The sequence below is a fragment of the Haliotis rubra genome, unplaced genomic scaffold (genome assembly GCF_003918875.1).
Source record: "Haliotis rubra isolate DU_JTF1 unplaced genomic scaffold, ASM391887v1 Scf862, whole genome shotgun sequence".
NCBI classification, from domain to species: domain Eukaryota; kingdom Metazoa; phylum Mollusca; class Gastropoda; order Lepetellida; family Haliotidae; genus Haliotis; species Haliotis rubra.
The window spans coordinates 175379-193613 of record NW_025767593.1 but is presented as its reverse complement, the minus strand read 5'-3'; positions in this window follow the sequence as shown (position 1 = coordinate 193613).

The window sequence follows — 18235 nt, the reverse complement described above, 5'->3', positions numbered from 1 at the left end:
TTGGACAGGCATTGACAATCCCCCAAAAGCAACAAAGGTAATACTGTATATAATCATCCTTGCCAGGAAACCAACGCCAGTGTATCAAACTGACAACTTGCTGAAGCTTCATGGACACGAGGTCATTCGGTTGCCGCCTTACCACTGTGATCTAAATCCTATTGAACTTGTGTGGGGACATATAAAAAACAACGTGGCCAAGAAAAACCCGTTCTTTCAAATTAAGAGATGTGAAGAACATCGTTCATGAAGAAATCAGGGACGTTACGCCAGAGTTGTGGAACTGTTGTGTACAGCCAGTGCTAGATATTGAACAGCAGTACTGGAAAAAGGATGGTTTGCAAAAGGGGTGTGTTAACCCAGTGATTGTGGATTTGAACTCAGACAGTGACACAGACGTAGAACTAGGTGCATCTTGCAGTTCAGGATCAGATGGAGAACAGTGACATTCTTTAATCATGTACTCACATGCTTTACCCCGGGTCTTTAAAGACTTCAATACAACGACATGTTTAAAATGGATTTGTGATGATTATACAGTCCCTGTAGATTTGCTTGCAGGCGTAACAATGTAAACAAGATGCACGTGCGTCACACCATGTTGTTGGCTGTTCCATCATATCATTTTACTCCCTTGTATAACTACTTCTATTTTTCATATTTTTATATGATGCCTTCTTAAGAAATTTAAAGCTTACATAGGTCGTAAGACATAAAGAGCGTATGCACAAAAACATTTTGAAGGCATTTTTGGTTAAAAGGTAAATTGTGAAAAACAGGGTGCCAAAATTTCTGTTGACGGACTATAGGCTACCCCACCGCCCCGAAACAGGGTTTAACGTCACATACTGACCTGTGAACCTGTACACGGCGTTTAGTAAGTAACTAAGTGTTGACCAAGCAAGCCGGTGATTGAAACGTCTCACATCTGTGGGGAACAACGACATACAATGACTAACAGTGTCGGACTGACAGTTTCGGACCTCCCAATCCATGTCAGCCGTCTCTGACAAGCAATGTAACCGAGTTGGGGCCGGGCGTCCCATGGGTGGCATCATCGATTCCTATTGTCAGCGCCAGGGTGTATCTGTTTGTTGGATTACTACACTTATATGATATAATAAAGTTCACACGGAATAATCTTCATTGATCTACTTCTCTCTGATCCTCCCCCGTGATAAGGGGCGGTGGGGTAGCCAAGTGGTTAAAGCGTTCGCCTGTGAAGCCCATTTCTGGTGTTCCCCGCCGTGATACTGCTGGAATATTGCTAAAAGCGGCGTAAAACTAAACTTCTCACTCTCTGTTCCGGAATCCCTTTTTGACCCATACGATTATGGACATCAGTGGTTTAGCTGAGTTTCGGACACGTATCACTAAATGACTAAAATGTGAAAATGTAAAAAGTACAGTTGTAGAGAAGTCGTTTTTCTCCCAAAGCAATATTTTCTCAGGAAAACTGAAAGTGTACAATGTCCCGACAATGACCCGTGTAAGGCTTCACCTCACAATCCCTGGTCTGACCTCCCGCAGCTGGACCTCTGCAGGAAGCGTAAACACAGTCCTGTTATCCCCAGCCCCGACACCCTTCACGCCTCTAAACCACCGCTTAAATACCACCTGTGTCGTGCTGAGGTCACGCCCTCTAGTCTGGGTATCACTACCCGGTCGCGGATCTCTGGGTCGGTGAAATCAGATTTACCACTTACCCAGGTTCCGCTCCATAACACGGGAAGAATTCGACCAGGCCACCCCAGGCTATTGGTGGAGGCTAACAGCTTGAGCGAGTATCAGCTTCAAGGGAACACCACTCAACACACATGTGTCATGTTTCACGCAAGTGCTCATAAAGCAATCCGTCCTATATTACTGTTTTGAATACTGACTGTTTCATGGGTTGTTTCAACAGAATTTCCACCGGAATGTGATCAGTTGGGCAATATGTGACCCGAGTCCAACATGTAGTTCATATATCGGACGGCGTTATCCAGTCATAACGCTTGCAACGTTCACCCACAAGATATTTGTCCCAAACAATGAGTGGTTTATGCCCAACAATAAACAATCTAATAACTGGGTTCGTTCGGGAAGACGACGCTTCAGCAATGGAATGTAGTCGGGTGTTGCAGGAATATTAGCCTTCAAATCACATGGTAATGCAATGGTACCATTGTAAGTCAATTTTATTCCAAAATTGATATATTGTTCGTGAGTCGATGGCCTGTCTCAAAGATGGTCACTGATGGGTGGCTTGTCTTAAAGATGGTACTTTGATCGGCGACCTGTCTTAAAGATGGTACTTTGATGGGTGGACTGTCTAAAGATGGTGCTTTGATGAGTGGTCTATCTTAAAGATGGTACTTTGATGAGCCACCTGTCTCAAAGATGGTACTTTAATTGGTCACCTGTCTTAAAGAACTGTGATACTTTCATCTGGATGAGTATGTAATGTTAACAACATATGTGAAGGTATATTGTCAGTAGCAGCAGAAAAGTTGAAGTGGACAAGGGGGCCTGACGTGAGCCACATTCAGCGGAGCTGTCCAGAATGGTTTTTGAGTAAATTGAATTACATGTGCTTTTGAAAAGTGCATGTCTATAGCAGGCTTGGTAATCAGGGTAGGCTCTGGGGAGGGAACCTTGCAAGCAACACCTCGCATGGCCGATGCAATATGGCCGACACGATGTACAATATTAGTGTACCTAGATGTAACATGGCCGACTTGATGTATACACTATAAATGTACCTAGATGTAACATGGGCGACTGTATGTATAAATTATAAATGTACCTAGGTTAAACATGGACGACTTGACGTACGCTATAAATGTACCTTGATGTAACATGGCCGACATGATGTCCACCATAAATGTACCTAGGTTAAACATGGACGACTTGACGTACGCTATAAATGAACCTAGATGTAACATGGCCGACTTGATGTACACTATAAATGCACTTAAATGCAATATGGTCGACTTGAAGTACACTATAAACGTACCTAGATGTAACATGGCCGACATGATGTACCAAGATGTAACATGGCCGACTTGATGTACACTATAAATGTAAACTGATGTAACATGAACGAATCGGTCTACACTATAAATGTACCTAGATGTAACATGGCCGACTTGATGTATACACTATCAATGTACCAAGCTGTAATATGGCCGACTTGATGTACACTATAAATGTACCTAGATGTGACATGGCCGACTTGATGTACACTGTAAATGTACCTAGATGTAACATGGCCGACTTGATGTACACTATAAATGTACCTAGGTGTAACATGGCCAACTTGATGTACACTGTAAATGTACCTAGATGTAACATGGCCGACTTGATGTACACTATAAATGTACTTAGATGTAACATGGCCGACTTGACGTATACACTATAAATGTACCTAGGTTAAACACTGCCGACTATGGCGTACACTATAAATGTGCCTAGATGTAACATGGCCGACTTGATATACACTATAAATGTACCTAGATGTAAGATGGCTGACCTGATGAATAAACTATAAATGTACCTAGTTGTATCATAGCCGACTTGACGTACGCTATAAATGTACCTCGATGTAACATGGCCGACTTGATGTACACTATAAATGTACCCAGATGTTTTAGGCCTACTTGATGTACACTGTAAATGTCCCCCGATGTAACATGGCCGACTTGATGTGTACACTATATATGTACCTAGATGTTTTAGGCCTACTTGATGTACACTGTAAATGTCCCCCGATGTAACATGGTCGAGTTGATGTACACTATATATGTACCTAGATGTAACATGGCCGACTTGATGTGTACACTATATATGTACCCAGATGTAACAAGGCCGACTTGATGTGCACTATAAATTACTTAGATGCAATATGGCTTACTTGATGTACACTATTAATGTAGCTAGATGTAACAAGGCCGACTTTTTGTATATACTATAAACGTACCTAGATGTTACATGGCTGACTTGATGTATATACTATAAACGTACCTAGATGTAACAAGGCCGACTTTTTGTATAAACTATAAACGTACCTAGATGTAACATGGCCGACTATGGCGTACACTATAAATGTACATAGATGTAACATAGCAGACTTGATGTACGCTATAAATGTACCTAGATGTAACATGGCCGACTTGATGTACACTATATATGTACCTAGATGTAACATGGCCGACTTGATGTATACACTATATATGTACCTAGATGTTTTAGGCCTACTTGATGTACACTGTAAATGTCCCTCGATGTAACATTGTCGACTTGATGTACACTATCAATGTACCCAGATGTAACAAGGCCTACTTGACGTACACTATAAATGTACCTAGATGTAACAAGGCCGGCTTGATGTACACTATAAATTACTTAGATGCAATATGGCTTACTTGATGTCCACTATTAATGTAGCTAGATGTAACAAGGCCGACTTTTTGTATACACTATAAACGTACCTAGATGTTACATGGCGGACCTGATGTACACTATTAATGTACCTAGGTTAAACATGGCCGAGTTGACGTACGCTATAAATATACCTAGGGTTGATATGGGCGACTTAATGTACACTATAAATGTACCTAGATGTAACATGGCCGACTTGATGTACACTATAAATGTACTTAGATTCAACAAGGCCTACTTGATGTACACTATAAATGTACCTAGATGTAACATGGCCGACTTGATGTACACTATAAATGTACCTCGATGTAACATGGCCAACATGATGTACACTACTAATGTACCTAGTTTAAACATGGCCGAGTTGACGTACGCCATCAATGGACCTAGATGTAAAATGGCCGACTTGACTTACGCTATCAATGTACCTAGATGTAACATGGCCGACTTCATGTACACTATCAATGTACTTAGATGGAACATGGCCGACTTGATGTATACACTATAAATATACCTAGGTGTAATATGGGCGATTTAATGTACACTATATATGTACTTAAATGCAACATGGCCGACTTGATGTATACACTATAAATATACCTAGGTGTAACATGGTCGACTTGATGTACACTATAAATGTACATAGATGTAACAAGGCCGACTTGGCGTACGCTATAAATGTACATAGATGTAACATGGCCGACTTGATGTCCCTAGATGTAACATGGCCGACTTGATGTACTCTATAAATGTACTTAGATTCAACAAGGCCTACTTGATGTACACTATAAATGTACCTCGATGTAACATGGCCAACATGATGTACACTACTAATGTACCTAGTTTAAACATGGCCGAGTTGACGTACGCCATCAATGGACCTAGATGTAAAATGGCGGACTTGACTTACGCTATCAATGTACCTAGATGTAACATGGCCGACTTCATGTACACTATCAATGTACTTAGATGGAACATGGCCGACTTGATGTATACACTATAAATATACCTAGGTGTAATATGGGCGACTTAATGTACACTGTATATGTACTTAGATGCAGGATGGCCGACTTGATGTATACACTATAAATATACCTAGGTGTAACATGGTCGACTTGATGTACACTATAAATGTACCTAGATGTAGCAAGGCCGACTTGATGTACACTATAAATATACCTAGTTGTAACATGGTCGACTTGATGTACACTATAAATGTACCTAGATGTAACATGGCTTACTTGATGTCCACTATTAATGTAGCTAGATGTAACAAGGCCGACTTTTGTATATACTATAAACGTACCTAGATGTAACATGGCCGACTTGATGTATACACTATAAATGTACCTAAGTTAATAATGGCCAACTTGACGTACGCTATAAATGTACCTAGGTTAAACACGGCCGACTTGACGTACGCTATAAATGTACCTAGATGTAACATGGCCGACTTGATATACACTATAAATGTACCTAGATGTAACATGGCGGACCTGATGTACACTATTAATGTACCTAGGTTAAACATGGCCGAGTTGACTTATGCTATAAATATACCTAGGGTTGATATGGGCGACTTAATGTACACTATAAATGTACCTAGATGTAAGATGGCCGACATGATGTACACTTCTAATGTACCTAGGTTAAACATGGCCGAGTTGACGTACGCTATAAATGTACATAGGTTAAATATGGCCGACTTGACGTACGCCATCAATGGATCTAGATGTAAAATGGCCGACTTCATGTACACTATCAATGTACTTAGATGGAAAATGGCCGACTTGATGTATACACTATAAATATACCTAGGTGTAATATGGGCGACTTGATGTACTCAATAAATGTACCTAGATGTAACAAGGGCGACTTGATGTATACACTATAAATGTACATAGATGGAACAAGGCCGACTTGGCGTACGCTATAAATGTACCTAGATGTAACATGGCCGACTCGATGTACATGTACACTGTATATGTACTTAGATTCAAGATGGCCGACTTGATGTATACACTATAAATATACCTAGGTGTAAGATGGTCGATTTGATGTACACTATAAATGTACCTAGATGTAACATGGTCGACTTGATGTACACTATAAATGTACCTAGATGTAGCAAGGCCGACTCGATGTACACTATAAATATACCTAGGTGTAACATGGTCGACTTGATGTACACTATAAATGTACCTAGATGTAACATGGCCGACTTGATGTATACACTATAAATGTACCTAGATGTAACATGGCCGACATGATGTCCCTAGATGTAACATGGCCGACTTGATGTATACACTATAAATGTACCTAGATGTAACAAGGCCGACCTGGTGTACATGTACACTATAAATGTACCTAGATGTTATATGGCCGACTTGACGTACGCTATCAATGTACCTAGATGTAACATGGCCGACTTCATGTACACTATCAATGTACTTAGATGTAACATGGCCGACTTGATGTATACACTATAAAAATACCTAGATGTAATATGGGCGACTTAATGTACACTATATATGTACTTAGATGCAACATGGCCGACTTGATGTATACACTATAAATATACATGTACCTAGGTGTAACATGGTCGACTTGATGTACACTATAAATGTACCTAGATGTAACATGGCCGACTGGATGTACACTATAAATGTACCTAGATGTAACATGGCCGACTTGATGTACCTAGATGTAACATGGCCGACTTGATGGATATGTACGCTATAAATGTACCTAGATGTTATATGGCCAACTTGATGTACACTATAAATGTACCTAGATCTAAGAAGGGCGACTTGATGTATACACTATAAATGTACCTAGATGTAACATGGCCGACATGATGTACCTAGATGTAAGATGGCTGACTTGATGTACGCTGTAAATGTACCTAGATGTAACATGGCCGACTTGATGTATACACTATAAATGTACCTAGGTGTAATATGGGCGATTTGATGTAAACTATAAATGTACCTAGATGTAACAAGTCCGACCTGGTGTACATGTACACTATTAATGTACCTAGGTGTAATATGGGCGATTTGAAGTTAACTATAAATGTACCTAGATGCAACATGGCCGACTTGATGTACACTATTAATGTTGCTGGATGTAACATGGCCTACTTGATGTACACTATTAATGTTGTTAGATGTAACAAGGGAGACTTTTTGTATACACTATAAATGTACCTAGGTTGAACATGGCCGACTTGACGTAAGCTATAAATGTACCTAGGTTAAACATGGCCAAGTTGACGTACGCTGTAAATGTACGTAGGTTAAACATGGCCGACTTGATGTACACAATAAATGTACCCAGATGTAACATGGCCGACTTGACGTACACTATAAATGTACCCAGATGTAACATGGCCGACTTGACGTACACTGTAAATGTACCTAGATGTAACAAGGCTGACTTGATGTAAACAATAAATGTACCCAGATGTAACATGGCCGACTTGATGTACACTATAAATGAACCTAGATGTAACATGGTCGACATGATGTACACTGTAAATGTACCTAGGTTAAACATGGCCGACTTGATGTACACATAAATGTACCAAGATGTAACATAGCTGACTTGATGTACACTATAAATGTACCTAGATGTAACATGGCCGATTTGATGTATACACTATAAATGTACCTAGATGTTATATGGCCGACTTGATGTACACTATAAATGTGCCTAGATGTAAGAAGGGCGACTTGATGTATACACTATAAATGGACCTAGATGTAACATGGCAGAGATGATGTACCTAGATGTAACATGGCCGACTTGATGTATACACTATAAATGTACCTAGGTGTAAGATGGTCGATTTGATGTATAGATGTAACATGGTCACTATACACTATAAATATACATGTACCTAGGTGTAACATGGTCGACTTGATGTACACTATAAATGTACCTAGATGTAACATGGCCGACTGGATGTACACTATAAATGTACCTAGATGTAACATGGCCGACTTGATGTACCTAGATGTAACATGTACCGATGTAACCGACTTGATATGTACGCTATAAATGTGATGTACACCTAGATGTTATATGGCCAACTTGATGTATACAATAAATGTACCTAGATCTAAGAAGGGCGACTTGATGTATACACTATAAATGTACCTAGATGTAAATGGCCGACATGACTACCTAGATGTAAGATGTAACATGGCCGAGCTGACTTGATGTACGCTGTAAATGTACCTAGATGTAACATGGCCGACTTGATGTATACACTATAAATGTACCTAGGTGTAATATGGGCGATTTGATGTAAACTATAAATGTACCTAGATGTAACAAGTCCGACCTGGTGTACATGTACACTATTAATGTACCTAGGTGTAATATGGGCGATTTGAAGTTAACTATAAATGTACCTAGATGCAACATGGCCGACTTGATGTACACTATTAATGTTGCTGGATGTAACATGGCCTACTTGATGTACACTATTAATGTTGTTAGATGTAACAAGGGAGACTTTTTGTATACACTATAAATGTACCTAGGTTGAACATGGCCGACTTGACGTAAGCTATAAATGTACCTAGGTTAAACATGGCCAAGTTGACGTACGCTGTAAATGTACGTAGGTTAAACATGGCCGACTTGATGTACACAATAAATGTACCCAGATGTAACATGGCCGACTTGATGTACACTATAAATGTACCTAGATGTAACATGGCCGACTTGATGTACACTATTAATGTTGCTAGATGTAACATGGCCTGCTTGATGTACACTATTAATGTTGCTAGATGTAACAAGGCAGACTTTTTGTATACACTATAAATGTACTTAGACGTAACATGGCCGACTTGATGTATACAGTATAAATGTACCTAGGTTGAACATGGCCGACTTGACGTACGCTGTATATGTACCTTGGTTAAACATGGCCGACTTGATGTAAACAATAAATGTACCCAGATGTAACATGGTCGACGTGATGTACACTATAAATGTACCTAGGTTAAACATGGCCGACTTGATGTACACAATAAATGTACATGTACCTAGATGTAACATGGCCGACTTGATGTACACTATAAATGTACCTAGATGTAACATGGTCGACTTGATGTACACTGTAAATGTACCTAGGTTAAACATGGCCGACTTGATGTACACAATAAATGTACCTAGATGTAACATGGCCGACTTGATGTACACTGTAAATGTACCTAGGTTAAACATGGCCGAGTTGATGTACACAATAAATGTACCCAGATGTAACATGGCCGACTTGATGTAAACTATAAATGTACCTAGATGTAACATGGTCGACTTTATGTACGCTGTAAATGTACCTAGGTTAAACATGGCCGACTTGATGTACACAATAAATGTACCCAGATGTAACATGGCCGACTTGATGTACACTATAAATGTACCTAAGTTAAACATGGACGACTTGACATACGCTGTAAATGTACCTAGATGCAACATGGCTGACCTGATGTACACTATTAATGTACTTGCACATAACATGACCGACTTTATGTACACTATAAATGTATTTACACACTCTTAATGTACCTAGGTTTAATATAGGCGACTTGATGTACACTTTAAATGTATTTACACACTATATATGTACCTTGGTTTAACATTGCCGACCTGATGTAGACTATTTATGTACCTAGGTTAAACATGGGCGACTTGATGTACACTATAAATGTATTTACACACTATTTATGTACCTAGGTTAAACATGGCCGACTTGATGTACACTATAAATGTATTTACACACTATTTATGTACCTAGGTTTAATATTGGCGACTTTATGTACACATGTAATTAAAATGGCATGCAATACAGCAATTTAATACTCCCTTGTTGTAATCCGTGTTAGGTGGTATAAACCTACACAGGTTATTTGTCATCATTCACGTGATGGTCAGTTAATGAAATCATAACAGGTATAATTAGTGGTAACACCACTTAGATTACTGAACAAAGATTCCCATTTGGCATTTCTTGTGTCTGGAGTAAATACTCAACATTATAAACATCGATCAAAGGGTTAACCGATAACACGCTGATTGATTAATTACTTTTATCTTGCACAGCGGATTTGTCAAAAGGTAGTGTTTATGTAGGTAGATTTACTAATCTATACTGAATACACTCTATCGTGTCTGTGTAAAAACAACGTCCTTCTTTCAAAGGATTAACCGCCAATACATTGATTGATTGCTCCTTATTGGCTAACTAAATTACCTTCTTTTAAAGAATGGCGGTCATTATGCAATTAGTTGCCAGGTGTGCTATCTTGGGTGACCAATGAGACTATACACCAATGTGAAATACCTGAAACGATATATCACTTTTTCGTATATTAGATTGTTAAAAGACAGATCACTTGGAACAGCTGCAGATGAATGGCATATCACTCGTTTTTGTGGATATTGATGGATACATTCCTCGAACAAGGTAATAGCCTTACATTGTTCCTATAACTTTAATCTGTTTTAATTTTAATATTTGCAATTTGTTTGTATTCAGTTGTCGTAGCATTCAACAGAATCGTTTTCGCCGTGAAGTGTAATGAGACAGACAACATACACTATAGTTTGGCATGAAATGCATGTGGACCCGGGTTTTTTTTTTGTAAATATCTCTTCATCCAATGACCCAATCGATCTCAAACTGTGCAAGTGGATGTTTTGTCAGACAACCTAATCACATTGTAAATCACCGATTTTATGCATTTGTTTTAAAGAATCTGTCTATGTAACCGTCAACAAAATATACAGCAGAACGCAGACTGCTTGCAGAGGGAGGGGAGCCAATGACCTGTAACACTTGTCTCTTCTCAAAACATTAAGAACTTGTTGATTTTAATGCAGTTATTAGTTTATTCTTGGTACTTAATGCACAGGCTACAAGTATAAACATGTTACTTATCAAAACATTTTAGAAACACTAGTTAATGAACACGCCTCATGCATATTATTCCAAAGAAAACAGCGGCGTCTTTGATGGGTTGACAAGCTTCATTAAAACAACAACTCATGACTGCTCTGTTACAACTCAAAGTCATGATACATGCTATATAAGACGTGGTCATTCGTCAAAATGTACAAGCGACAATGGCTGTTAGGTGCTTGACTTGCGAGAAGACTGTCCGCCAAAATCAACACGCTATCACTTGTGATGGATGCGGAGGATGGACACACAGGACCTGTGGCACTGGCCTCAACGTCCAGAGATACAGGGAGCACCAACAGCCACGTCGAAGGTATATTATTATTAGTAGTAGTAGTATTATATTATAGTATTATATATTAGATAAGATAAGATTTTGTAATAAAAACATGAATTGTATAGTTTTATTTATACAGTATCTCATATTATTTCAGGATGGCACCGACGGATGAACGGCAAGGTTGGGGAGCAAGCTCTGGGTATCTATAGACTGAAACCAGAGCTACACCGAGAAGCTGACCGGTCTCCTGCACATCCACTACTTACAGTATTATTGTTACTTCGACCACAACCTCGCTTCCGAGGACGAAATCGGTATGTTACAAGTTGTGCCATGGACAATCTTTATGGTAATCAATCATATACATATTTTACTACAACTAGTAAGTAGTTTTGATTCTTTAACTTCCGTGAAACTATCTGAACACAAGTAAGATATCGTTCCAGGCTTCCACAACGCTCGCTTTGCACTCACAAACATAACCCATTTAGCACGAACTGCGGGGTCCTGTGGAAATCTGTGCATGGTGACACCATCGCCCGACCCCTAGGAGCAATTGACGACAAGGCAACGATTCGGCATGTCTTCGTTGATGTCGAGAAATCATCAAAATGACGAGCTTGCTACACACTTAATATACAACTAACTGAAAATCCTTCCTCATATGACGTCACTGCAGTGCTCTGGCGACAGAGTTACGTAACCTGTCCGTGGTTTCGTTGGCGGGCGAGAGTGAAGCAGGCGACTTTTTGGCAAGTTTTAATCGCTCGGTAATAATTAACCACAAGTTTTTAAAGAATGAATTTGGTGTTCCGCATAAGACTAACCACAAATCTTTCGTATATAATGGTTAAGCTTGGGGTCTCCCAGAACAGACATGTGAATGTATTCTAAGCGTCGATAGCATTATAACTCTAAATTTGATCAAGTCAAAGCTCTTGGAAATATAATTTAATGTTATACTGTTAAATGCAGTTCTTTACGCAAAAGAAGGCGACAAAAAGAATCAACATCTGAGAGGTAATATAATGAATTTCCCTGACAATACAACAGCATATATAAATATACTGGCCACATAAAGAAACTGTGCACACAGAAAATATAAAGATAGGCAGAAAGCGTCTTTATGCATAAATAATAGTGTGAACATAGCAAGCATTGGAGACAATCAAACGCTCATGCAGGTGCCAGGCGACGTGACGTCATTGATGGTGGCCTATGGACTTGCAATGTGTTACTGCACGTGCAGCCTGTGCAGCTGCACACAACATGTGAAACTCAGAAATTGATGTCACTGTCGAAAGCTTGATCTTTGGTCATTCAAACGTTCACAAATTCACATGAAAAGTCACATGCACATCATGCCAAGATTAACATCTGCTCAACGTCATGAAGCCATTGGAATGGTTCGAGCAGGCATGAGCCAACAACAGGTGGCAGCACATTTCCAATGCCATCGTAACACGATATCTGCATTGGTCAGGCGTTAGGGAAACAGTAATGACGTCGCCGACCACCCACGTTCTGGGCGTCCCCGAGTAACGACGCCAAGACAGGACAGATGGATTCGGGTGACTCATATCAGACACAGGTTCCAGATGGCAGTGACCACGTCCCAAACATTCCCCAGGTCTTCATTTGGAAATTTGGTAGCCTCTATGCATCGTCGATGCACTGCTGTGCTTCACGCGCATGATGGTCATACCCGTTATTGACTTTGTGACTTCGACGTGTGACCCCCGGCTCAATTTTGAACTTCTGACGTCATCGTTACGGATATTGTTCATGTTCTTTTGACATGTTGTTGAGGGTCGATACTTCAGCTTATAAAGTGTCTACATCATGTCGTCTTTTCTGTGTTGTATTCCAATTCTGAAGGAATTTTCTGTGTGCACAGTTTCTTTATGTGGCTAGTATATTATTGATCAGGTTGTCAATGAATGTCTTTGTAACGTAGATTACAGATTTGCAGAACAATCACTCGTTCATATAAATAACATTCATCTCATCTTTCTCCTTATTTCCTTGTCTGTAATCCTGTTGGATCTCGGCCAAACATTCAATCTACGTCAGAATACTGTAATGTTATACGTTACCTTACAAATTAATTCATTAGACGTAAAATCGTCCTCCAATGGTGTCCTCCCATTACGCAGACAGCCAGTTCGCAGACACCTTAAAACAACAACATTTACGGTTCAGTGAACAGATTATCTACTACCTGTTACCTACACATTATAATGGAATAGTCCAAATAAAAATACAGGAACAAACTGAAGCTATATTATTTATTTTGAAAGATGGATGAAAAGACAGTAATTTGAACTGTTTGTTTTCATAAACATTTCTAGTCTAACGGAAGTCGGCATCATCCTATTGAAAACATTAGCCTATTTATTAGAAATTGCGACACTGTTGTATCATATAAATCAAATAAAGACAAATGTGAACCTAAATATTATTCATATGGAATAAAGAAGTTATATGTTTTGCACACAATATTAAGATATATGACGAGTGCACTTTAAAATTACGATTTATTTAGAATAAATATTTAAAATATGACGCATCATGTCAATGTGGCCATGGATGTGAGAATGTTTTCATTACTTCCTTGAATGTCCATTGTATACTACTCAAAGACATAAACTGTTACAATCTTAAGAAAGTATTGTTTAAATTAGAACACTGATTGGTATTAATCGTATCTTACATGGCAATGCAGGTGTCTCATTTACTGCAAATCAGAATGTTTTCAAATATGTACATATCTATATCTCTCCAACAAAACGTTTTCTCAATTAACTTCTGTTGTACATATGCTATTATTGGGAGGGGGCTTTTCCATCAATAAACACAATCAAACCTCTCAGTGACAAACCTGTTTTTATATTCGATAGTAATTGAGAGTAAAATCAATTTTGAGAAGAGATATCAATTATCATTTAATCACAACAAAGTTATATTTACCCACAATCAAACTTCTCAGTAACAAGCCTGTTTCAGGCTCACCCTGCTCTACTCACTAGACAGTGGACTGTTCCATTATACCCGTAGGTGTTACTCTAATTATCCTTCTAGTTCAGTGTCTGCCAATTGGGTGTCTGTCAAATGGGTGTCTGTCAAATAGACTGATTTTTACACCTACTTATAGTCTGTTTGCGGTGAAAACGTACCGATGAATTTCACTTTAAACAAAGAAGTTAATCAAATAAAGTGAAATTAAGATTGCGAATCCTCATAATTTTACCTTGCCATTTGAAAATTTAAATCTCAGAATTTTATTCAACTTGGGATGAAAGTTGTTTAACAAACGATCATAGTTTCAAATCGGTATTATTGGTTTGTATTACAAGGGGGTATGCACATAAAAGGAAACACCGAGATCAACTAGGGTTGGTCTAGTAGTTAACCTAGTAGCTAGGTAGTTAACGCTCATCACGTACCGCACGTGCATTTGTTTCACTGTTCCAACTACTGCGCTTACCCCCTTGTAATACAAACCAATATAAGCGATTTGAAACTATGATCGTTTGTTAAACAACTTTTTTCATAAGTTGAATAGACATCTAAGATCTAAATGTTCAATTGGCAAGGTAGAATTATCAGGATTCGCAATCTTAATTTCACTTTATTCGATTTACATTTTTGTTTAAAGTGAAATTCACCGGTACGTTTTCACTGCAAACAGACTATACCATATGTAAAAAGCAGAACAGAGCCGTTCTCTGGGTCCGTGTATTTTATTTATACTGAAGACGGTAGACCTAAACAATAAAACAAACACATTCAATATACATGGTAACATCATGGATGGCCTGTCACAGATGAAACTTGTACATCGTAATCCCATATTACACATTGGTATAAGAATCACGTATGTCTGAAAGTATCACATGGAAGAAAGCATCTTTCACATACAAAGTCAACTGTACCAATAGCACTTGCATAACTTCCAGCAAAGATACCAGACCCAGTGGGTATGTCACCTCTTATTTAATAGTTTTACACAAGTTAATCTAACTAATACCATACAATAACTAACATGAAAAATAAATGAAACTTTACACCGTTTTCCAGTTGAGGTATATAAAACTCGCCCCCAACTACCTTGGATACATCTGTCCACAACCGGACGGGGCTTCCTTGCCTAGTAGGATGCGACTACAATACAATGAGTAAACTGACAGTTTCAGGCAAACACATCGTGGCGATAATAATGATGAATTGCATACTTTTCTACAAACATTATCACACTCGAGGCTAATCTAAGTGCTCCCGCTAACACGCGGTTTTGAAACTAACAAGTTGGAACAAATCAAAACAATGGAGTTGGAGTGAATAATTACGGTTCACGGAAACTGTAGATGGCAGTGAGCAAGGGAGATAACTGCTTATGGGGAGTGACAAATAAAATAACAGTACAACCTAAAATTGTCACTAATTAGTGGATCAACATTTTATACACTATTCGTTCTCACACAACCATTGAGCAAAAACATGCTTTCAAGTTACAATTCTACTCTATAAACATTGATGACAGTACATTTAAAAAATGAAACATTTTCCCCATAACGAGTTATACATGGATGGCTACGAGATGATCATAATTACTCAAACAATCAACTTTCTGAGCAATTAAACTTTGCCAGTGGCGGTATCACAGACACATACACTGTTATAGCATAACAACACAATGGATAAGCGAAGGGAGTGTACTTACTCGTACATAAGTTGGCTCATTAGAGCTGGACAAAAACAATGCGCTCTGTGGTCAAACAACATGCTGCTCGGCTGGCTGGCTAAAACAAAGGGCCTGCCTTGGGCGCAAGGTGAAGCGATAAGAGGAGCATTTCGGGTAACCTCAAAGTAATTACTTATACCCCCTTCACACTTGAGGCGGAATGAGCCGGAATGCCGTCGGAATGAAAATTCCTGGAGATTCCAGGAAATTCGAACTGCATTCTAAAACTTCTTACTCCATTCCGAATGCCCTCCAACTATGCGTGTCAATTCTTGTAACATGCCCGAATGTTTTGAACATGTTCAAAACTTTCGAGGTACATTCGAAGTGGAAAAATATCGAACAACATTTGAAGTACACTCTAACTGCATTCTAAGTATTCTTACTGCATTCTAACTGCATTCTAAGTATTCTGAACGTATTCGAGGGAGAATCGAAAATGCAAGCCGCTTCAAATCCTGCAAGAATGTACCGAATGCGCCTCGAATGTATTTCGATTGCTGGTGGAATGTAGGTGGAATATTCTTCAAACGTATCGGAATATTTTCATTGGACTTCGAATAGAGCTCGAATGTACATCGAATACATCTCAAATACAGAAAGAACGTCCCGAATGCTCTTCAAATGAGTCCTGACGTCATCAGAACACCGCCGAATCGCATAAAAACGTAGTCACCTGTCACTGAAACTTCAGATATCATTCACATCTTCAAGCTGTGCAAGTTGTCCCTGGACAGCCTCTAGGCTTCCTCATCAACCATACCATTGTGGAGAATAGGATAACTAGTCCTCATCAAGTTGTGCAGACAGACACAGCATTCAATGATGTCCTTCACAACGGAAGGCCTTAACAGCATGGTGGTGAGAAGGATTTGCCAACTCTGGGCCATGATTCCAAATGCATTTTCCACTACCCGTCGGCCCCTGCTGATCGCTGATCCTGTAGTTGTAGATTCTCTCGTCTCTCTGGAGGAGAGTCCTATGAAGGCCCTTATTCCAAAGGCATCATCTCCCAGAATAAAGCATGGCTTACGCTCGTCATGTTGGGGTAAGGGGAACGGATCAGGAAATCCCAGGCTCCCGTCTTCAAGACAATCCTTGAGCTCGCACTCGTTGAAGATCTGAGCATCAGACATACTTCCGTAAGCACCAACGTCCACCCACAGGAACTTGTAATTTCCATCCACAAGGGCCATGAGGACCATAGACAAGAAGCCCTTGTAGTTAAAATGAGCGGCTCTTGGCAGGTTTCCTAATGGCCACGCTTGCCATTCAAAGCTCCTACGGCATGAGGAATATTCCACCTGTTTCTGAATGCCTCCTCAATGGGTGCCCATTCTTCTGGAGTGGTAGGGCAGATGGCAACCTCATCCTTGTATTCCTCCACAATGGTCCTACATACTTCTGGGATGATGAGGCTGATTCTGTTCCTTGCCACGCGGAAACTGTGCATGATGCTGGGGTACCTATCACCTGGAGCCAGGAGCCTCAATGTGATGGCTAGCTTCAAGCGTGGAGGTAGCACCTTTCTCATATATGTATCCTGCTTCTGTATTCTTGGTCCCACTCTCTGTACCGACTCATCAAACATGGCAGGCTCCAACCTAAGGTAGTTGAAGAATGACTGCGTGTCCTCAACTCTGAGCTCCTCCATCAGTCCTGTGTAATGTCCATACAGCCTCCTCCATTCCTCTGTCAGCCATGGTCTGGTCTGGAATCTCCTGGGTCTTCTCTTGTGTCTTCTCCTGGTCTCCGCCACATTTCTTTTAATCAGGGCTTCCTGGAGGACTGCAATCTGCAGCAACGCAACATG